This window comes from Triplophysa dalaica, chromosome 5, assembly GCF_015846415.1.
Source record: "Triplophysa dalaica isolate WHDGS20190420 chromosome 5, ASM1584641v1, whole genome shotgun sequence".
Lineage (NCBI taxonomy): Eukaryota > Metazoa > Chordata > Actinopteri > Cypriniformes > Nemacheilidae > Triplophysa > Triplophysa dalaica.
Window position 1 is genome coordinate 4,343,429 of NC_079546.1, and position 22,297 is coordinate 4,365,725.

The 22,297-nt window shown below is 39.1% G+C and overlaps 1 long non-coding RNA gene across 1 annotated transcript; it reads right to left on the bottom strand.

Annotated features, from left to right (window-relative positions):
• Positions 1-337: 337 nt before the first annotated feature.
• LOC130421174 (uncharacterized) lies at positions 338-1,450 on the bottom strand. Its single transcript, XR_008906772.1, has 3 exons — positions 1,024-1,450; positions 661-791; positions 338-474 (listed from the first exon to the last, which is right to left on the bottom strand). It is a non-coding gene; the product is annotated as an uncharacterized LOC130421174 (long non-coding RNA).
• Between the last annotated feature and the right edge of the window lie 20,847 nt (positions 1,451-22,297).

A 22,297-nucleotide genomic window follows, 5' to 3' on the forward strand; every position in this document is an offset into this window, starting at 1 on the left:
TTAGAAATTGCATACACTGTAAAAAAAATCCTGTAAAATTTACAGTAAACTACTGGCAGCAGGGTTGCCAGCCAGTTACTGTAAATTGTACAGCCACAGTACTGTAATTTAATTTACAGCCATTTACTGTAATTGCAGAATACAGGAAAAACTGTAATTTTGAATAGCAACAGTATAATGCTGTATTTTTTACAGCAAATTGCTTGATTTTAATTTACTTTATTTAGAAGAAATACATATTTTTTTTTTATTGATACAAAAATACATTACAGACAAATTGTGTACGTTGTTGTACATGAAATAATTTTATTCAGTAACAACTTCATAGTATCCAACATGGCTCTTTAAACATTCATGTTTAAACAACACGTTAACCAACATTACCATCATGAAACAACATTGCAAAACAAGGCCCAAGTGAGTCTCTAAAACGGTCCACATCTTGATCCATCAGAGCACAACAAGTAGCTGGAACTATGGAAACGAAACAAGAGAATAATGTTAGATATTCAATTTATAGTCAGAGAAAAACAGAGGACAACATATACAGTCAGAGAATAATATGATGTAATTCAATGATGAGATCTGTGTGTGTGTGTGTGTGTGTGTGTGTGTGTGCGTGTGTCTGTGTGTGTGTGTGTGTGTGTGTGTGCTTCTTACTTTTCATCGATTACACTGAATATTCATCATTGTGTTTAGAAGAGCGGCAACATGTGGGTTCACTGCAACCTGTTTCTTCTGTTTCCTGGCATTTTAGATGATGCTTCTTGTTCCACTCTCTGGATTAATATCTACAAATCAGTCAGGAAAAACTAAATGTTATATATTAAATGTGCAAAATATATTATATTAAAACACATGAATTAAATCATCAGCTTGCTAGTGTTAAATAGGGGAGACTTCTAAATAATTTGCCCAAAAAAATTGCATCTCTCGTTGAGAAATATTGTTTTAAAGGTCTTAACAGGTATATAACATTAACATATCTATAAAAAGCAGGTAAGGAAGTTGTTCAATTAATACCTTTCATTGGACTCCAAGTACATGCTGCCCCATCCTGGTACTCAAGCCTGAATATGTAACATGTTATGAACAGAGTGGGAAGGCCAGACATGAAGCTGTGCTGAGCACCGTCACACACAACCTAACCTTCAGTAGTCAGCATCCAGTGGCCTGCATGGCAAAGTGTGTCCTAAAACAAACAATTATACATGTGACAATAGTAATAGTTAATAGTGACTATACAATTATCTTTAAGCATTTTACATTTAAACTTCATTTAAGTATAAGTGACTCTACAAACAAACTCTAAGCAAATTAAACAGAATAACTTACACTTAAAACCGTACTTATACAGAAATGTAATCCAACTAACGTTAGAGATGTCACGGTCAAGAAATTGTCACACTAGTATTTTGTAACGGGTCTCACTCCCACCCTCCAACGGTCCTGTTTGGGAGACAGGCCTGCTATACAATGAGGGTGTCGGTAACGTCTTTTGCTACAGCTCTCATCTGGCCTCCGTTACATATACTGTATATCTAGCTGGTTACGTACATTAATCACTTTACCGGGCTATCCTCCGTGAACATCGACTTACCTCGAGCTATGGTGACTCATTTTAATTTGGGCGCTCGATTTAACGGATGACTGCATTTGCAAATTTGAATTACACCACAAAATAATCACGACCGAGTATATCACAACTGTCGAAGCATGTAACTTTTACCGAGTCTACGGCGGGCGCGATGTTCAACATTAAAAAAACAACCGTCAACTTACTAATACAATGAACTGTAGCTCGTCACATACCGCCTTCGCTCCTGGTGTGAACAAAAACTCTAAATAACATGAACAACTTCTGTCCTCAGGTGCTATAGCGACGGTAGCAGAAGGCCTTTAAAATGTTAAATAGTCCACTTCATTCTTTTTATATGCATTATAGGGATCAGTACATTTAAATATATCGCATTAATAGACTGACGAGGAAGACGTAGCGCAGAAGTCTTGAATTATTACAAAAGAGAAAAGTGGAAAGACTAAAAATTCAGAATGATCAGTTTTTCAAAGGCTAATGTTTCTTGACATTGCACAATATTGGCGATTTACATTCTAGTTTTTGTTTGTGTATAAGGGGTGTTAAGAATCTTGAGGGTATTACTTGTACATGTATATCTTAATTGTGTGTTCATAATTATTACTTTGTGAGACAATCTGTGTTTGGATGAGGTTGCCAAGTATATTAGTGTCAATATTGCTTTTGTAATATAAGATAATCCATGTAGTCCATACTTTTATCACAAAGCTTTATGAAACTTTTCTTTAGTCACACTCGAATGAACTTACATACACACTTATTGTGTGTGTGTAACAGATATGCTTTCCACATATTGCTGTTTGCTCACTTCTCAGTCTGAACCGTGAAATAGTCACAGATAACTTTTAAGGCTGTTCAAAGTCCACACATTAAATCAATACAATTATTTGAAGCAAGCGTGAATGGGGATTAAGCTTAAGTGTGCACTCAGACCAGAGAGCATGTGTACTATATATGGAACAGCAAGGTATCCGTGATGCCCCTTCCTCTTCCAGACGACACTTATACAGCATGGAGCATTTGGATAAGCGGATGCCTGGTCACCATCTGTTATTGCAAGTTTAATTGAAAGAATAGATCACCTGGAACTGGAAATTGTCATAATTTGCTCCTGTCATTTCAAGCCCCAGATAACAAAATTTGACAGATTAATGCAAAATCATAGAGCACCGATTAGCCCAAACTAAAAGCCCAATTTGAACAAAACAAAACCTAAAGTACTGTATCATAATAGCTGTCCATGTGACAAGTTTATTATGCTAGAAATCCTCTGTGTGTGAAGCTGTTTTTTGCTCATTTTCATAAGGAGGTCTCAAATGGGAATTTGCGCTTCTGTTCAATCAAAAAATGACACCTTCAGATTTTTCCCACTAGGTTTGATGCACAACGTGACTGTAAATTACAAGGCACCGCAGAGTAAAAAATCATCATTCATTATCACTTCAACAACGTAAATTTTCATTTTCTACACAAAGCCATAGTTTGGCTCCAGGCCACTTTGAACACCGTTTCGTCTGTGCTCCTTCTACTCTAACATCTCATTTTGTGTTTTATGAAAAAGAAAATCATCTTTGGTGTTAGAATGATGCGAAGGGGAGTTAATATGACAATTTTCATTTCTTGCTCGCTCCGTTGTAATTCTGTGCAAATATAGATTGGTCTGGAGGGAGAGGAGACTACAAGAAACAGGTGGACGAGCGAGCGAACCGATAAATCATCAGTAAGGAGGTGTGGAGAATGAGCCGGTGGGGTCTTTGGGTTTTTCTAGATGGAGGAAGCAGGTGGAAAGACGGAAACAACATCAACTTAGGTGAGACGAGGAAGAATTGGTAGAGGGAGTAGAGAGAGGTGTAATTAGACGTTGAATCAGACACCGGGAGATCTTCAGGTAGTGAGCGTCAGCCTGCAAATGAAGCTTTCAGAAAACTTCATTAGAGGAAATGAATCTCATACGCGTTTATCATACACTTCACCTGAATGACTTGCATTTTCTTGTCTTAGCAGCGAGCTTAAAGATCAGAAAATGTGATAAGCCAATTTAACCTTTTCTATTACAGCTGAAACATCATCCATCATACACCGCCGTCTCTCCGCTCCTCTGTCTGCCTAGATAAGCCCGACCGCTTATATGCTGTGTGGTACCTTCACCCCGTCAAACACGCCTGTTTGTTAAAGGGAGCCGCCACACGTGAGAAGTGTTTCCAGGGGTCACAGGTCTGAATCACTGACAGGCCAATTACTCCTCCAAAGCCTGGAGTTCAGATCTGAGAGACCTTGAGAAATGCAAAGGGTTAAACGCTATCAGCTTTCCCCGGAGCTAATTACAAACCTCTTCGTTCCCATTGCACAGTACTGGAAAGCGGGCATTTCTGGATATGCATGATTTTGCATATGTACTAAAGGTAAACGTATCTAAATTTACCTTTTTACTTTCATAAATGTTATATGATCAAGGGTTATTTCAATGTTTAATTATAAGGATTTTATAGTCTTATTTTAAGGATTTCTACAGTACTTCAAGGCTTTCCACTGCTGCCATTATGAAGTTTTACATGAAGGTTCTCATTGATTTTTGCTTTATATGTGAAAAGAATACTTATGTTCTCTGACATACATGATGAATATTAAAAAGGTGTTGATAGGGAAATGCAAATAGTGATATGTTACTTTGCTCATAGTTAGACCGATTTACAAATGTATTAGATTTATGGTCGATAAATTGACAATTTTGAAACCAGGCTGGAGGTCTTTCAGATTCTTCTTTGTAATCCTACATTTTGGTGCAAATCTCTATAAATGAATTACACAGTTTACGGTGTAATTTTTGCGTGCTTTCGAATTTCTTAATACTAAACTTTTTCTATGCTGCGAATGGTAGGAATGTGAATATTTCCTTTGGTATTAACATAGTAGAGCAGCTTTTTTTAAAGCCACACTTCTATGTTATAGATGCTTTGTCATTTAACTTGATGACACTCGTCCTGTAATATAACGTGGCATATTAGATTGACCTAAATCTCATTTTTCTTGCCTAGAGGACAACGTAAAGTAGAACACTTAATCCCACTCTCCCATATATTATAGCATTCATAATATTTCGTGTTTAATGTCCCTTCCATAATTTCCTAAATACTTCATAAGAACTATCGGCCCTCCCACCGCAGACATGCACACAGCATGAATGACCGACTGCGGAGAACACATCTTTCATTATTCTGCATGCCAATTCAACTCTTGCAGCTTCTCTTGCTCGGATTAAAGACCCTCATGGTGTGAACTCGAATAAATTGCACCTTGCCACAACTCAAGCACATAGATGAATTTTCCAATACTGCGGAAAACCAAGAAAAACAAATCTTTCAAATGATGGCTCCCCACCCATGCAGGGGCGGCTGTGTGTGTTTGCTGGAAGTCTGACATTTGAAATAATGATATTTCAGCGTTTCGCTCATAACCTGGGCTGGGTGCGGGTCACCGTGGGCCAGCCGATGGACGGAGCAGAACATTATCGATCCGTCGCTCCCCGTTTTCAACGCCCGTAATGAAGCTCGGTCACCTTGCAGCATACTAATACTCATTCCTTCTTTCATGACACAAACATCTTATTTTCTCCTTGTTTCACCACAGTGCAGTTGTGATCATTCATAGGTTTGACTGCATTTTTGTTCCTGTGTGCGTGTTCGAGAAAAATGAAAATTCTATCATTGTTTAATAACCCTCTTGTTTTGCTGTTGGGTTTTCTGTATGACGCAAGACTATGGGCCCTTTTCATTCGAATGACATGAAAAATGGACAATAAACACAACATAAGTCATTCATTTGGGTGCCTTATTCCAATCTTTCTGATGTTGGCTTTGTGCTTGGAACAGACGGATCTTCTCCCTGTGAGCTGTGAATTGAAAGTACTGTAATTGAATTATTGAAATGACTGCATTGTTCTTTTCTGCAGAATTCTCAAGTTTACTAGAGGTTGATTAACAGTACATCACCATTCAGTCTGTTCCTCACATAAAGCATTTTCATAACTTCAAAGGACGTTTAGTGAATATAGAAGATCATAGTTTGAAAGACATGATCAATACTCAAAGCTCTGTGAATTTAGTGCAAAATGAAATCAGTACAGCAGTTCAGTCTGTGAAATTAGTTTTGGGACACCATTGACTCCCATAGTTGGACAAAAGACTACTATGGAAGTCAATGGTGACCCAAAACCGTTTCTTTACAACTTTCATTCAAATATCTTCATTTGTGTTCCATACAACCCAGAAATGTATACGGGTTTGTAACAAAAGGAGGATGAGCAAATGATGACAACATTTTCATTTTTGGGAGAAGTGTTTCTTTAACAGTCTCGCAGTTATGCGGCCATTTTGTGCTGACATTTCATTAACTGATATAGCGCGTCCTGACTGTCAATAAGCCTGGGGAAAATTACATCTCTTTCCCCTTCAGAAGATCTGTATGAAAACGATTTGGCATTAAGATGTGCAGTAATGTAGCGTGAGAACCTGACGTGTAGCCGATAGAAGTTTCTTTGATTTACATTATTGTGTTGTGGACATGTTGTTGTGGTCCGTTCAGTCGTGTGGATTTGGTTTAAACATCGAGGGGAGGGCTTGAAATTTCAACTGTACAGTATGTTTTCATTTATCATTTTATAAATATTAGGAAACGTAATTGGCTTTGGCTAATTGTAATAATACGGTTAACAGGTGTGTTAGGTATAAAGAATATCATTGTATGATAACCACTGTGTCTGAGAGGTTCTCACAAGTGTAGCTTCTTAGATCTGTGTGTGTGCTTTTGGCATGAAGCAGGGCAGCAGCTGGTAGACCCTGCAGGGTTTGCCCAGTCACTTTAGAGAGATGATGGTTTGGTGGTCCGGTCAAAGGGCTCGTGCTCTGCGCCGCAGTCAGTGTGTGCATCAGGCAAACATTGGGAAGTGTACAGCCTAAGAATGGAGATGTTTGTGTGATGTGTCCCAACTGCTAATGTATGCATACTGTGTGTACGTGCAGTGTACGGGCTGTGCATGTTTAAGCGAGGCAGACAGTCTGACAGCAAACAGACTCTGAATGCTAATTACACCTTCAAACCCTCCCCTGTGTCCTGCCCTGCTCACCGCTGGGATTTCTGACAGAATCTCTGTGTGTTTGATAGAGAGAGACACTTCTGCTGCCTGGAGAGAGGGAATTGTGAAGAAAAACAGTGGAAAGTCAAAGCTTTCTTACATAGTGCATTTGAACTGCCTCTATAGAGGTGTTCTAGTCTTCCTATAGATTACACACAACTGACCCATACAGTATATGCATCAATGTTTTGTATACTTTAGTGGCATGCAACTTGTAAAAAGCATAAAGGCATATATATATATATATATAGCCAGGGGAAAAAATGAGATCATTTCAAAGAACATTTTCGGTTTTTCAGAATTCAGTATTTAGGTATGTGTTTAGGTGAAATTATCATTTTTGTTTCATTCTATGAAATGCTTACACAATTTATACCGCATTTCAAATAAATATATTGTTTCTATTTGCATTTTTGTGCAGAAAATGAAAACTAGAGGAACGGACCAAAATAGTCAGTTTTCAGACCTCAAATACCGCAAAGGAAAAATTGATAGAAAACATTAAAAGCAACACAAAAGTTATATTTGTACATTTATTTAAAGTTCAAATTTTTTTAGATGGTAACCTTTGTATCACACTGTTCTTATCTCTTTTTACACTGTCAGCGTTTTACATTGCTGTTGGCGGACTTCGTCACACCTGAGGTTTTATTTTGTTGAAAGTCAGCAGCCACCGGACAGGAAGGACCACAATACACCTGGAAATACTGATTATTGAAAATTTGAAATCGTCTCTTTATTTTTTATTTTCCGTGGCTGTATAGTACAGAAATGTATACATTGTAGTTTCAGTTTTTTTGCATTTTGATGCTTATCCCTCAACAGAGAACTGCATTCCATCAGCAATTGGCTTCTCATCGTAAACATGAAACTTATCTCATATTTTTTACTGCTTAGTCACATGTTTTGTTCCTCTCAGCCAGGGAAGTGAAAAATGAAGTAGAGGTTGATTCTGTATGTGTCTGGGAGTGTGTATAAAGGGGACGTGTCTGAGTTTTACAGGGTGGAATGAAAGCGCTAGGTGGTGAATGGGAGTGTATGTGCCTGGCAAGCAGCAGACGTTCTGAAAAAAAGCTGCCTGATTGATGCACAGGGTGACTCGTAAAACAAATTAACCTCAGCAAGGTCATGCCACTACGACGGCGACCGGAGAGCAATATAATGGGAGAGGAAAGAGATTTGGAGGGAGAAGCCCAGGAAAAATACCTTTTTGCATTATTTACATTTTTTGTCGTTGAGCTTATTATGCATTTTTTCATCTGGCAAACACTTGAAAGTAAAGATTTCATTCATTTCAATTAATAATGAGGGATATTCCTTGGCATTGTGTACTGCACTTTTTGTACAGATATCAAATGGAGATTTAAATGATTACGATAAGTGCACTAAAATTGTAGGTTTTTATGACCCTTTGCCATTAAGGTTTTATGGGCAAAGCCTCATCACTCCAGTTGCATCAATTTTGGAAGAACATCTTGGTTCTTGTGCATTTCTTAATAACACTCCATTTAACTTTAAATTTTATTTTCCACAAAAAAGCAGCATGAATGTTTGCACGATCGTACAGTTTAGCAACGACCTGAATGTTTTTTTCCCTTTTCCTCATCAATCAGTTGCTTTAACACAAACTATTGGCATTTAGTGCAACAGCGAGAAATACACACGGCTTAAGGGCCGAGAAGTACGACACTCCGGGGACGACCCATAATGCATCGGGGGTCAGCATGCGAGACTGGCACAGCGGTGTAATTGGTTGCTGTTAGACCACTGTGGCACTGAGTGAATATACATAGAACGGCCCCTCAACTGGAGATGAATGGACTCGATGAATTGAGGGTAAAAATAGAAACGCAATCTTGCAGGACCCATGAGGACATTGTCTCTTACTGGGGGAGAAGGTGAATCTTACTGTTGAGCGAGAGAGAGAGAAATTCACAATCTCTCTCTGAGGGAGACTTGTTTGTCCCTAAGGACCTCTCGTATTGGTTAAGCAGTACGGTGGTAAAATATAGACGGTTTGAGGGGTTCATTCGGGCTTTAAGAAGGGACCGAGATGATTGCGGTATTCTGGTTCAGCTCGCCCTAGGCCTGGGATGAAGGACACATCGTGAGGGGTCTTCGTTAATTAGCCAAATGAGTGGCTGCGTGTTAGAGCTTCAATTAGATAATATCACTAGAAGCACCGATGTGTGAGATTACAGCGAGAGAGACAGTCGAACAAGTGCGACCGGCATAGCAAATGCTGCAGTGTTGCTTGTAACTACTCATCATTAAAGCCTTGCTGAGGTGTTTGGAATTGAGTCGATTTCATTAACATTAAAAAGAGATCTGACCCGCGTAAAGATTTGCATTAGGATTTGTGTCTAGAAGACTGTTCTCCTAAAATATCTGTGGCAATGATCTCACGTCTTTCAGAAAACACATTCACTCAATACTGCAAATACTTATCTTGGGTATGTCTGATGTAATCACTACTTAAAGCGATAGTTCACCCAAAAGATTAATGTCTTTCGTCATATTCCAACCCTCATGTCATTTCAAACCTGTATGACTTTCTTTTGCAGAACAAATAAGATATTTTGAAGAATGTTGGTAACCATACAACATTAGCTTGACTTCCATTGTATGGACAATAAAATCACTGAGACAAAAACTAGATAAAATATTCAAACTAGGTGTACGTTTCAGCATTCGTCTTATTTGGCTTGTGCTCATCCTTTTTGTTTTACTTTGTGTGTGTGTGTGTGTGTGTGTGTTTGTTTGTCTGCGACGAGGAGGCAATGCAGGGGGTTGTTCCAGATTGCGTAGTGGGCGTGTGTTGACTAATCCTCATTCCTCTCTGACATGAGACTCCCTGTGTCGTTCTTCTTATCTTCAGATCGAGTGTGTCTGATCAAAGTCTCTGGAGAACAGTCTGTGTCGCTTTCTCTCTTTGTGCTGGTGATCAGTGCTGGAGGTGCTGGAGGTTGTTTGTGAACTGTTTCTCCTTGTGCCTGGCTGGTTTAAATTTATAGCGTTCGGTCTTTGCCTGTCAGTGTTTGATTAATCGGTATCATTTAAAGATTTTGGTTCATCACTTTTGAAATCAAGTGAGTCAATTTTGCACCACTAGTACAGCCGAACAGATTTGTATGATGGTGAACCAAACATTCACAGTGGTGCACCAAACTTATGCCATCGTGGTGCTTTGTCGGGTTGTTTGGAGTGCCGTTGAAAAAATGTTTGAAATTTTGAAACTTGACGTATGAAGGTCTGTATACAGCTGTTATCTCTGCACAATAAGTGGTGATTTAAGTTTTTGAACTTTTTAATATGTGACTGAACTAAAAATGGTTGAAAATGGAAAAGATGGAAAAAAATACAATTTGCAAACATCAGGTTATACACTGCACACTGGCATGTTTTTCTTTAATGAGCAAAACATCATGCACACATACATAGGAGAGCTCTTGTTGTTGATGCTGGACTCCGAGATGCCTGCTGTTCTGATGGGAGAGACTGTTGCAGACAAACAGCCTTTTCCTCAGAATGCTGATGTGGAGACTCTCCTCACTGGTAGTCAAAGTTTGGGTCTTTTTAAAGAAACACTGCTGGTTTGACTTTCTAATACACTTTCTGTATTAGTAGAATAGTTTGTGCTGTACAGTTTATTAATGCTCAAAACAATAGTTTTATAATATGTAATACACATACACTTTACCCAAATACAGCACACTACAATTGTACACAAACTGTACACAGTACTACACACTCCACCTCACTCTGATTTATCAATACACAATTTGATTTAACACATTTTTCATCGTTCTGTCAATCTAAGCTTATAAAATCTAGATTTAACCAACTACATCCACAGTGTGCCTTGTCATTCCATCACATTTGTCACTGTCAGCAAATCCGATCTAGACTCGGCTTTAATTCGACCGATTGCATCCACGCTCTGCTTCACATTCATCATTGTTCAGCAAAGCAAAGTCTGTGTTTGATTGGCTGACAGTCACGTCCAGAGCAGAGTCGTGTGAACCGGAGCAGGAAGTTGATACTAAACTGTGCAGTCGTTTGGACAAATGGCAACTTTCTTGCAGGAAGCTTGCATGTATGATATTTCAGCAGTGTTACACGAGCTTTCCCCACACTATTAAAAATTGTTGAGTCACTATTCCGGTTCTGAGAGTGAAAGCGGAAATTGACGCAATCACCTGAAAGTTTTGCTAAGTTTTGCTGTTTACCAGCCCATGCGTCACTCTGCTGTCATTGACATCCAGGACAGTGAATTCAATCTGTTGAGTTCTACATCCTGTAAAAACTTTAAAGCTCAAAGGCTTTTTCGGTGATTAAAAAATGCCTGACCTATTTTGTGCGGTGTGTCTTTGTGTATTGATGATGGCAAACAGAGCCAAAATTAATTCGGTGTCCATTGTAGTGTATTAATATAGAGCTTGGGTGCTGTCCATGGTGCTGAAATGGAAGTTTTACTGTAGCTCTAAATGTGAAGACCGTTTAATAGGGTGAAAGAAATCTGAATTAGGGATTTTGCCGTCGAAAGTAAAGATCTGGGTATTGAGAGAGAAAAAGACAATGAAAGGGAGATATCATCAGTAGCGTCTGGCAGCTCAAGTGTCTTGGGACGCAGACAGAGAATTTAAATCAATAAGAACAGTTTCTTCATGCACGCGTGACTTTCAAGATATTGAGTGGTAATTCCCCCTAAATCTCTCAATGGAGAAAAACCCTTGCACGTTTATTCTCAAAAAATCGCAAACTTCACAGGACTGATATCTGAAAATATCTCCTCCAAATGTTTTTTGGCCTCCCACCCACAGCTCTGCTCCTCCACCAGCTGTCAAGAGTTGGTGCTCTACTGCATTATGGGAATGAGGTAAACAGCAAAGCTGATGTTTACGGAGTTTGCTGTCACGCTAGCTCGTTGACAGCTGCTGTCCACTTCCTCATTACAGAGCCTTGTATGCCACAAGACAGAAATAGGGGAAACTGTGAATTACTTTAATACAACGCAAGCTTGAGAACGACATGTAAAGTGACAAACGACAACAGTAACAGTTGGAGTGAGAGTATAAATTCACTCAGTTGTGTTCTTCCATCATTGCTGTTTCGTAGGGAGGAAACACTGGCAAATTTTTGGAGACCCCTGATGCCTGTGTGTGTGGTTTTGTGGGGGTGGATGACAGGCAGGAGGTGTTTTTGCTACAGTCACAGTTTCCCACAGTAGAGAGGTGATTAAAGTTAATGCACTATACACGCTGCATTCTTAAACTTTAAGGGCCAATAAATAGCTGTCAGTTTTGTATTTAGTGCAAATTGAAGGCTGTGATATTGACATCGTACTTAATGTCATCCAGAGTTTATACAGTCTTGAGATGGCAAAACCAATTTTCTTGAGAAAATTGTAGGAGAGTGACAGCCCGGTAATTTGGTGTGCACAGCCTTCAACATTTAAAGGGTATTCCACGCATTCGAGATGGCAACGTGAGATAGTGTGGGTAGATCCGCGATGCTGTTTTTACACAGGCAAAATATTGAAATAAAGTATGCATGGTATAAAGACCCCAGAAAAGTTCAGGATACAAACTTTGCTTTTAAGCAAATTTGCCCAATTTAGTTTTCTTCATTTTAATCACGTGTAATTGTGGAAGATGGAGTTAAAAGCATTTTACATGTTCTTTCTGTGATGCTCGTTTGCCCCGTAGATTTATGTTGTACGTAAGTGTCAAGATTTTTCATTTGTTTGGAGAGAAATGATTTTCAGTGGTAATCAACAGCATGCCACAGATGCCATTGATAAAGCTTAACTTGCATTTAATCCGGCATATTCCTTTTGGAATAAACCCAGAGCTGCTTCAATATCCAGATGACATTTACCAGTGCTAACCCAATTACTTGCACATTCTCTCCCTTTACTGCTCACAAAGGCACATCACCGAAACCTGATTGGGTTATGTACGCTTTTCCAGTCTGTGTTAAACATGTTTCTTTTTTGTAAGCGCTGGTGACGTCATTTTGTAGACTCCCTCGCTGCGGGAACGGCCTATGAATGAGCCGAGCTAAAGTCATTTAAGAAGTGTCAGCCTGCTCCGAGAGGCTTGACTGAAATAAAGTGTCCCCTTTTTTGTTGTTGTCATTTCACAGGCAGAAATGAAGTAGAAAATAATGGTATGACATTGGGTAATCCTTCAAATTCAATTCAGTTCCCGCTTAAAACACTGTACAGTCCTGGCACCGTATTAGTCCTGTCAAGGGTCATCGGCTTTATTATGCCATACATCCCTGGAGAGGGAATTGTTTTGCAAGCCCTTTTTCTTATTCTTTCCCTCTTGCAGCTCGTGTATAACGCAGCGGGATTTGGATGAAATAAATAAATTTTGGTTTCTTATTTGTCTCGGGTTTCATCCGGCACATTTTTACTTTTCGGATGATGGACGCTTCTTGTCTCCGGCGGTCATCTTTCTGTCGTCATATCCCCGCCCTCTCTTTTTTCCAGTCGTCAGCTTTTTTGACAGGTTTCTGGAGGGTTTTTTACGCAGCGCGTTGACGGCGAGGCAAAGTTCAGGCGTGCAGAAAGGCAATATTAGCTGGAAATTGGAAAGAATTCATCCGTGCTGCTATGGAATGAATTGAAACCTAGTCCTCTCCGTCGTATTGATTTCTCCATTTTGGCAGAGTCTCGTTTCCTCTCGCCCTTTTTTTCCCTTCATCCGAACACCCCAACCCTCTTCCCGCCCCCATCAAAAACACACATTTATCTCCGATTGATCCACCCAGATTGGACGGCTGGTTCATCTGGTGTCAAAATAAGAGAAATAAGAAAAGCAGAGGCTGCTTTCTGTAGTGCACACAATCATAACTCAGATGCGTGCGTTGCATAATACTACTGGTGATTTATAGTTTCAAAAATACTTTTTCAAATAGGAAAACTAACGGAGAAATCAACTTTTTCTTCTTTGTAAGATGATCTTTATATGCGGTCATTAATATCCAGCACACAATTCACTTTGACGCTCAACAGCCCCTCCAAGTTAACACCGCATGACGTGTAACTCAAAGGGCGTCAAGCACATCAACACCCATCCAAATAACGCAGTAAACTGCATACACATTAAACAGTAAAGCAGTAATTTGCATGATTTATTCATGCTGCAGTGCATTTGGTAAGCGGAGCCCTGCGGCGTAAAATGAACAGTTCATTTCATAATATTCTTGTTGAACTAGACGCAAAGAATTGTTTGAACCAGCTCCGCGCTAGACTTCTGGTGAGGCCCACATGAAGTGCAAAGCTTCTGACCTCCGCTCTCTGACCGCCGGGTCGAGTACAGCCCAGTATGAAATACTGGGCTTATTTTTAGCCATGTCGGACAGCAGAGGTGACCAGATGAAGGACACAACTCTTCATTACGACGACACCGCTGTTGTTGATATCTCCTATTAGGCTGCACCGTCTGCTTGATCCGCTATGATAGAAAGGAGCCGAGTTTACCACTTGTTCGCTTTCTCATTTCAGAGATAAATTTCCCCCTGTACGGCAGATTGCCGCTTCTCTTTGGAGGGCGAGAGATCACCTTTTTTTCCTCAGGGCTGATAATACAGTCTTAAGCTTTCTACATAGTTTTCTCTCTCACTCCCTCCTTTTGGATGAAAGTGAAAAGCTATTAGCTTAATAGTTTAATCAGGTAGTCTCGGTACGCTGGATTCTTCATGCTTCACCTGTGGCCTTGATTAAGCATTGTTTACCTGCGCGCAGGCTAGCGCCGGCATATTGGTGATCGTCTCTAATGTCTAAATATAGTATAACGTCAGGAGGAAAGATGCATCATTCTCATCAAATGTGTCATTTTGAGATGGGATGGCTGCTGAGGAGCGTACCTGTGTTTTTATAGTCTTTGTTGCAGATGTTTTATTTACGGAAACTACAATTTAACTATACAGTACATCGTTTTTTTAATACTCATTGTTGCAGATGGGTGGAACAGATGTTCTTTAACTCTTAATGTAAAATAAACACCACCTTATAACATTCGACAGTTTTGGTAGCATAGTCCAGCTTTTGTACTACACCATACATGCGTTGTTTAAACTTTATTTTTGCAGATTGTAACGGACAAAGAAATTCTGCCCTGTAACCAGATGATGTGATAATTCGCGAGTCTTTTCCTTTTACTCCATTGGAACTGTTTTTTTCACTGTTTTAATAGTTCACGGAAGTAACTAGTAAAGCATGGCGACTAAACAGACCAACTGAGGTAAGCTTCTAACACTTAAAGATGAAAAGCCATTTAATTAACAAATAATGAAAGAAATAAAGCATTGAAGGAGAAAACATAACTTCTTGGAACTATCTGAAGGCTCCATGAATCATGTGACGCTCTAGCGTTTTGGACTTCCGTTGGCAGAACTCTCTCTCTTGATGGCTCTGGACAGTCACAGCCAATTTATTTGTATATGCATTATATTTGATTTTGGACCAATAAGATTTGACTATGGGTGTGGCTTCCTAGCGTAGCACAGATGAAATCTTTTTTTGACCTAACTCGGCAATAAAAGAAAATCATTACTTTATTTACTAATTGTTACTTATCCTTCGTGGCTTTTTCACATTACATTTGCAAATGCTTAAATCCACAGTGTCGTTTTGCGGACTCTATTTAGGCTTGATGAATGGGTGTTTAGTGAGACTGTTCGTAACCCGGCCATACGCGTGGCGGGGGTGATGTATGGGATAATAACGCCAACCGGCAGAGGAATAAAAAATGCCTCTCCTCACGCTCATAGGATCATGAGATATGTGAAGCGAGCCGGGCTGTTATTACAGGCTCAATAATTAAGCAATATTTTCCAATCAGCCAGAGCTGACAGAGTCTGGCTAACCATTCTGCCACTCGTGTGCCTGAACTGCCCGGACCGGGACGTGATGCATTGTGGGATACGTCATGGTCAGGACTTGAGCTGTGAGTTAAGAGATCTTTGAAATTATAATTGGCATACAGCAGAGTGGGGTTAGAGGAGGAGGGAAGGACAGAGGATATAAAACATTTAAGAACAGCCGTGAAAAGAGTAGCATGAAATAACCTTGACATTCTGACTAGGCTTTGATGCACGTATGGAGACGTTGTACCTACTTTTTTAGCACTATTCATGATTCCGCTTTGTTCTCTCTTGGAAGCAAAGTCTGACCTGTTCCTGTCATGTACCAGAAAATCAATCCCTCCGGTGCACCGCTACAAAAAACTCAGTGTATTTGTGTTTACAGGGTTTTTGGAGCCGTTGTGGTCACTGCAGCTGGTATGTGTAGAAACCGGCTAAAACAAGCCCTATGGTGTGTGTCAACATAAGATCTATGAAAAGCTCTTAATTTTGTTTTTGCACGGCGTTAGAGATGTGGGTCTTGCTTGCGGCCCCAGAAAATGACCCCACCCTGGGGCTGGACACTCGAGACGGACTCATAAGCTGGGAGCTGCTTTCTGGAGGGTTTAGAGATAAAATGACAGATTAGGAAAAGCTCTGCCATCGGCTGTCTAGAAGACAAGGTGTATGGTGCTCGAACAAAAGCCAAGTGTACTGGGAAGGGGCCTGACCAAAATAACACCAATCATTTCAGTATAGCATTCAGAAGATTTTTGCAACGCCCTGGCAAACACTTTAGCATTGTGATGGGTTTTCTATGGGCAAGCACCACTTACATTTTCTTGAGGAAAATGTTTTCATGCATTTTTTTTAACTGTGAATAGTGAGAGAGAAAAGTGTGCTGTTCTCCCCCAGTGCATTATGGGAAAAAGGAATGCGCCTGTTGGTTGACGTTTCATCAGCGTTTCAGTTCAGCATGCCAGCACCTTGAAAATGGTTATTTGAATCCAAACAATGTGTGAATCTTTTTTGTGTTTGTCAAGGGGAATACGGCAAACAGCTCATTGTTTGCGTATCGCCCTGCTCTTTTCTTTTCTCCCGTGATCTATTATCTGCATTATTCATTGTGTTCATGAACAACACAAAAATTGAAGATGGAACGTTTCCAGGTCTTTAAACAGTAGCTTCTTCCAAAAAGAATAATGTGTCAAGGACACTCGGGGTCATTAAATCAAAGACTACAAGATATTAAAAATGGCAGTTGTTTGACCTCTGTTTTTAATTTGCTCCAAAATAAAATGTCCTCGTCACAAAGGTCAGAAACCATAGCAGGGTGAGTAAATGATGACAAAATGGTTATTTTTGGGGATTTTTTTTTATTTGATTACAAAGTACAGAGAGAAAGAGATCATTGACGTGGCACGCAGCCTAGTTGCTTATTATTGATCGGTGGGAGAATACTAACATGAATCTCATAATTTGACGCAATGATGTGAGGAGCAGGTCCAGTGTTTGCAACAAGGGTTAAAAGGGATGTCATAAAATAAAAGCACTTACAGCAGTCTATCTGTGACATGATGATCAATACACTGAAAAATACATTGTGTTTAGTTCCACTTTAGTTCAGAGCTTGCAAGAAAAGAATCAATCTTTGGGAATCAAACCTGTAATTTAAAAACGCTTTCGAATAAAATGTGCTTGAAGGAACAGTTCATCAAATATAATTTTGCCGCAGGTTTGCCAGTAATTTACTGTTGATTGAAAAAGAAAGTGTCATTCTTCCCAAGCATTTTTGTTTTGTTTTCTCGTAACAATATTTAAAACTTCTTAAATTACTAAACATTAAAATAGAAAGAAAAGTGACCTAAGATATTTTGTCTTGTTTTATGAAAGAAAATATAAGAACTAGGTTAGTTTGTTTAAAACAAAATTGTAAATTGAATCTACAGTAAATTACTGGCAAACTTCTTCGAAACTACAGCAGTTTTACAGTGTAGGGATACAATTGTAATATTTGACTGAATTGATGTTCTCCTGAAAGTCTTAATTCGTTCTGCTACAGAATGACACCTTTTTACAAAACCCTCAGTTTAGCCCACAACCAAACCATTTTGTTATATTTCTCTTATTGAAGGTCTTTTGGCACCACAACTAAAATCCCTCCCAATGTATCCAATCATACACACTAAACTCGGACACGATATAGATTCCAAAATGTGCTAATCGAGAGCTCTCTTTGCGAGTCTGTGTATGTACATTACTGTTTGTTATTACAAAGTCACGCAAAGGTCTTGTTTTCCTTCAACTTGTCAAAACACAATTCTCTTCTGAACGAAATGAAAAAAGCAACAGCTCTCTTTATTTTTCACTCCTCTGTCTTTTTCACTCCTAAAGTATCAGTATTTACCACAGAGAAGTTGACAGCAGAAAAGGAGCAAAAGCAATTTCGTTCGGTAGGTGAAACGCGAGCTTGTCACGGTTCAAAATAGGACTGCAGAGACCGTGGCCGCACATCTATTTATGATGTCCGATGGCTTGCCTCGGGAGACGCTGAAGAATGTAGCGCGTTCCCATTCCATGGAAAAATGCGAGTCTGAAGAGTTTGCAGTGTGTGAATTATAGGCTAATTTTCAGGCTGGCCGACTTTCACTATTTAAAGTTACTTTTGGACAAGCGAAAATTTGTTTTTGTTAATTATATTAGATGTTTTAAATTTTCATTTGGTTTCATATGATATAACTGTCTTCAGGCGTTCATCTATTTTGCATCCGCAAGAGTCTTTGGTTATAAACGTTGCACGGAAAACAAGGCCCCACCAATTTTAAGATGCCCGTAATTTGTTCCCCAAGACGATTTATCATGTAAAAGAATGATTGATGATTAAAAGCATAATATATTACAAGAGGTGAGGGACACCATAAACGAATAGATGGCATGTAAGTAAGCTGCGAGCTATAAAGAAGACTGAAGGTCAGTTTTTGAAAACATCTTTTGTGGAGAATATAAAGAAACTGATTCTTTTCATCTTGGTTGTACTTAAACAGAGACCTTCATGAATGCCAGCTGCTTATATGCTTTAAAGGCAGATTTTTTTTGTGGTACTTGGGCTTTATTGAAAGTTAACAATGCAGCTGCTATAGGTTTTGTTTGTCATGTATAATTTTTTTTTGTTAAATCAGCTGAGAATAGCGTCTTTGCTTTGAAGGCCAGATCAAAAGAAACATGGGAATATTTAAATTTGAGAGTTTAATAAAGCAAGTAATAAGTAATCAGGTCTCTTTATGATTCAGGTCATGCAATGTAATAATCGAGAGGCGATTTAACATTTGTGTGCAGAAATGACAAATATAAGTTCTGGATCTTCACATATACTGTATTTCTCATATCTCCATCATACTAGAGTATATTTCAATTTTTCTCCCGTCTTTCTGAAACATTGCCTCCATATTTACTAGTATTAAATAGTGCTTGTCAACTTTGATATTTTATCCTTTAAAAAGTAAATGTTAAGAAGTTTTGTTTCATTTCCTGAAAACCAGCCAATTTGGTCATTCTAGGGTTCGGAATGACTTGAGGGACGAGTTGCTGAATTGCCATTGGTCATTTGCCTCTGTATGTCATGTGACCATGTACCTGTAGTACAGATGTGAGTCATACAATGTGAGTCATACATCTCTGTATCGGAGCTTTGGCTGATTCTAAAGCATTGAGTCAACATGCTCTTTTGGGTACCATGTTGTCCCCAAGTCCCCCTCGCAGAAGAATCTTGCAGTTTATATGTGAGAAACATACAAAAAAGACAATTTCATGTTATGAGTAAAACAATGTCCCAATAAATGGTGATGAAGGCTTTCTCAAAGAGGTTGTAATAATGAGCGTGTAGTCATAGTAACAGGCTTAAAGGCCCTCGGGACTGGACGTGGTCGCGTCTGCGGCGGAATGGTGTTCCTCATTACAACACTGATCGAACATGCACTGATTGTTGAAATAAAAAATCAATAAGACCGAGGAATGTGAATCAAGGAGGAAAGGTGTACGTCATATTTGGACGATGTAGACCATACAGGAGCGAGGAGTGTACAGAATACCCTAGAAGCAGATTCGTCTGATATATTTGTGATTTTAATTGAGATTTGTGTGGGAATATAGAATGGAGAGAAGTGTGCGAGTGTGTGTGTGAAGTGTTTTCGATCACAATACTGCGGCGTTGCAGGATTAATGATATGACCTTTGAAGAGCTGGGCTGTGATTTCCAGCGTGTTTACGATCATTAAGGCTTCTCTTTGCGCCTGCGCATCCAGAATAGATGCATGGACACTGAAAAAGATTGGAAAGAAAAGGGGCGGGGCTAGAGGCTGTGACATCAAGATGCGAATCCTTAGCTGTGTCGTCATCCGCTTCCCACTTAACAAGTTTCACATTGGCACTCCGGAGCTAAATACGGTTCTCATTTGAGTTCTGAGAGTTGAATCCAGTTCTGTTTAGAGTTAAGAAGTGACTCTGGTATTGTGTACACACACGTGTTCAAATGTGATTTCACTTCTGAATTTGATTAGTTTTAACTTCAGAACGTTTCTTTTTGTGGTGCAGTTTAGAACAAAATTTCAAGCTTTCAAACACAAATGTTAGTTGACAAATTTCAACAATGTTTACTTGTACTAAAGAAAAGTATATTTGTGTTATTTTATGCATCGTGAATAACACTCTTTTGCTGTTGTAGACACTGCAGCGTGATTCTCTGACAGCTCTGTTAATGAGGTCACTCATAACGGCCTTCATCTCTCATCGCTAATTATTTCTTTATCCTCCTGAGCCAATTAAAAGCTCAACGTTGTTCTGCTGAGTTGTCTCCTACCAAAAGAGCCCCATGGTTCCCTCAACTACTATCATTTATAACCGCTTAAATATCTCCGTTCACCATCGTAAGCCGTGGCACCTACATGACACAATAAACCCAAATGTGGCCATCAGGTCTAGTATCACCTTAAAGGGGTTTATTTTGCGATGACCAGTTGACTAAAATTATTTTGCTGATTGTGTAGATTTTTGTTTAATATCTGAATTATATAACCCTGTGTGTGTGTGCGTGTGTGAATATGTGTGTCTGTTTTAGCCAGTGCCCACTCCCTCCAGCTCTGTGCACCTCATACCAATAATCCCATAATGCATTGCAGCCTACTGACTAACACCAAGAACCTGGCATCTCTTTGAACCCTAGGCATCATGCTGCCCACATTAGCCTTAATCCTTGTGATCTGTTCAGACCAACTCTCAGGAGATGACTTAAATCTCCAGCACTTAAAAATACATTTACAATAATATCTCCCTGGCAGCCTGAAAATATTGCCAATACAAATTTTTTTTTTCTTTATTTTTTTTAAAGTAAACAATAGAGGAATATGTCATTGCACAATGCATGCATTGTGTATTCAGACCCAAATCTTGTAAACCCATAATCAAATTATGTATTGACTTTGTATTTCTTTGCTCATCTGTTGTGTTGTTCTGAGAACGCTATCACTTTTAGTTCCTTTTCAGGAGACATTGAGGAGCAGATGTTATCGACAACTGTGCTCACTGAATTTAATCTTTGGAAAGTGACAACTCTGATTAACTCAGATTAACAGATTTAAACTCAGAGAATTTAAAGTTTTCTTGAACTTTTCCACGACCTAAACATGAAGTTTGAGCAAATTTGGCAAAACCTGGCAAATTTAAGAATAAATCAGGAATGTTATGTAATCCTGAAAAAACGAAGACATTCATAACATTTATTTCTCAAGATTGATTTACAAAGCATGTCATTTTATTCTTATGAAAAATTAAGATGTTCCATTAGATAATATTTGAGAAAATATTTACGAGCTTCCTATAAATTATCCTTAGAACAATAGTTTATTTTGTCTTCAGAACAGTTTCGTGAATCCGGTCACAGGCCATATTTGGGATAATAAAGGGCCTTTTGCGAAATCGGGACATATTTTAAATGTGTATTTGTTAACACCCTCATCTCTGGCATTTAGCAACTGTGAATCATGCGCTGGATGAATACACAGGCAGTAATTTATGAAAGTCTTTCTCATTTATTTACCATTGTTGGCTTTCCTCCCAGTGCTATGAGGAGGGAACGCTACCGACCGCTGCCAGTTTCCAAATTTGTATTTCTTCGCACCGGTGCGCTTTTGGCTGGTTTGGGTTCATAATAAATAAAAATAAAGCAAGAATATGCAAACTGGCTGAACACGTGAGGATCTATCTAATTATAGATTCTTCTGTGTTGTATTATTAGTCTCGTAATTCACTGTTATTTCTCGTGCCTTTTTTTATCCAACGGTAAATTTGTAGCTCTCTGTTGCCATTTGTGCTCAAAACTTTTTGAAACAGCTTGACAAAACTGTTGCAATTTTTTAACCGATACGACAAATTCTGAGGTCTCGCACCCTAGAGAGCGCTGCAAAATGACAACTAGAATGCATGCTGTGACGGTGGTAGGAGAAGTTTCACTTTTGTGCTCTGGGGAAAATACAAAGAGGTGTTTTTAATATGCCAAAGGAGCATAAATGTATTTTACGCTAGATTAAAAACAATCAAGCAAACTCAATCCTGTTAAAGATACCTGCTGTGCCAGGCACGTTTGAATGAAGTTATCATAATTTGTTTGGGTTCAGATATGCATCCTTTCTCTACGGTATAAAACAGGCTCGCGTCTCACT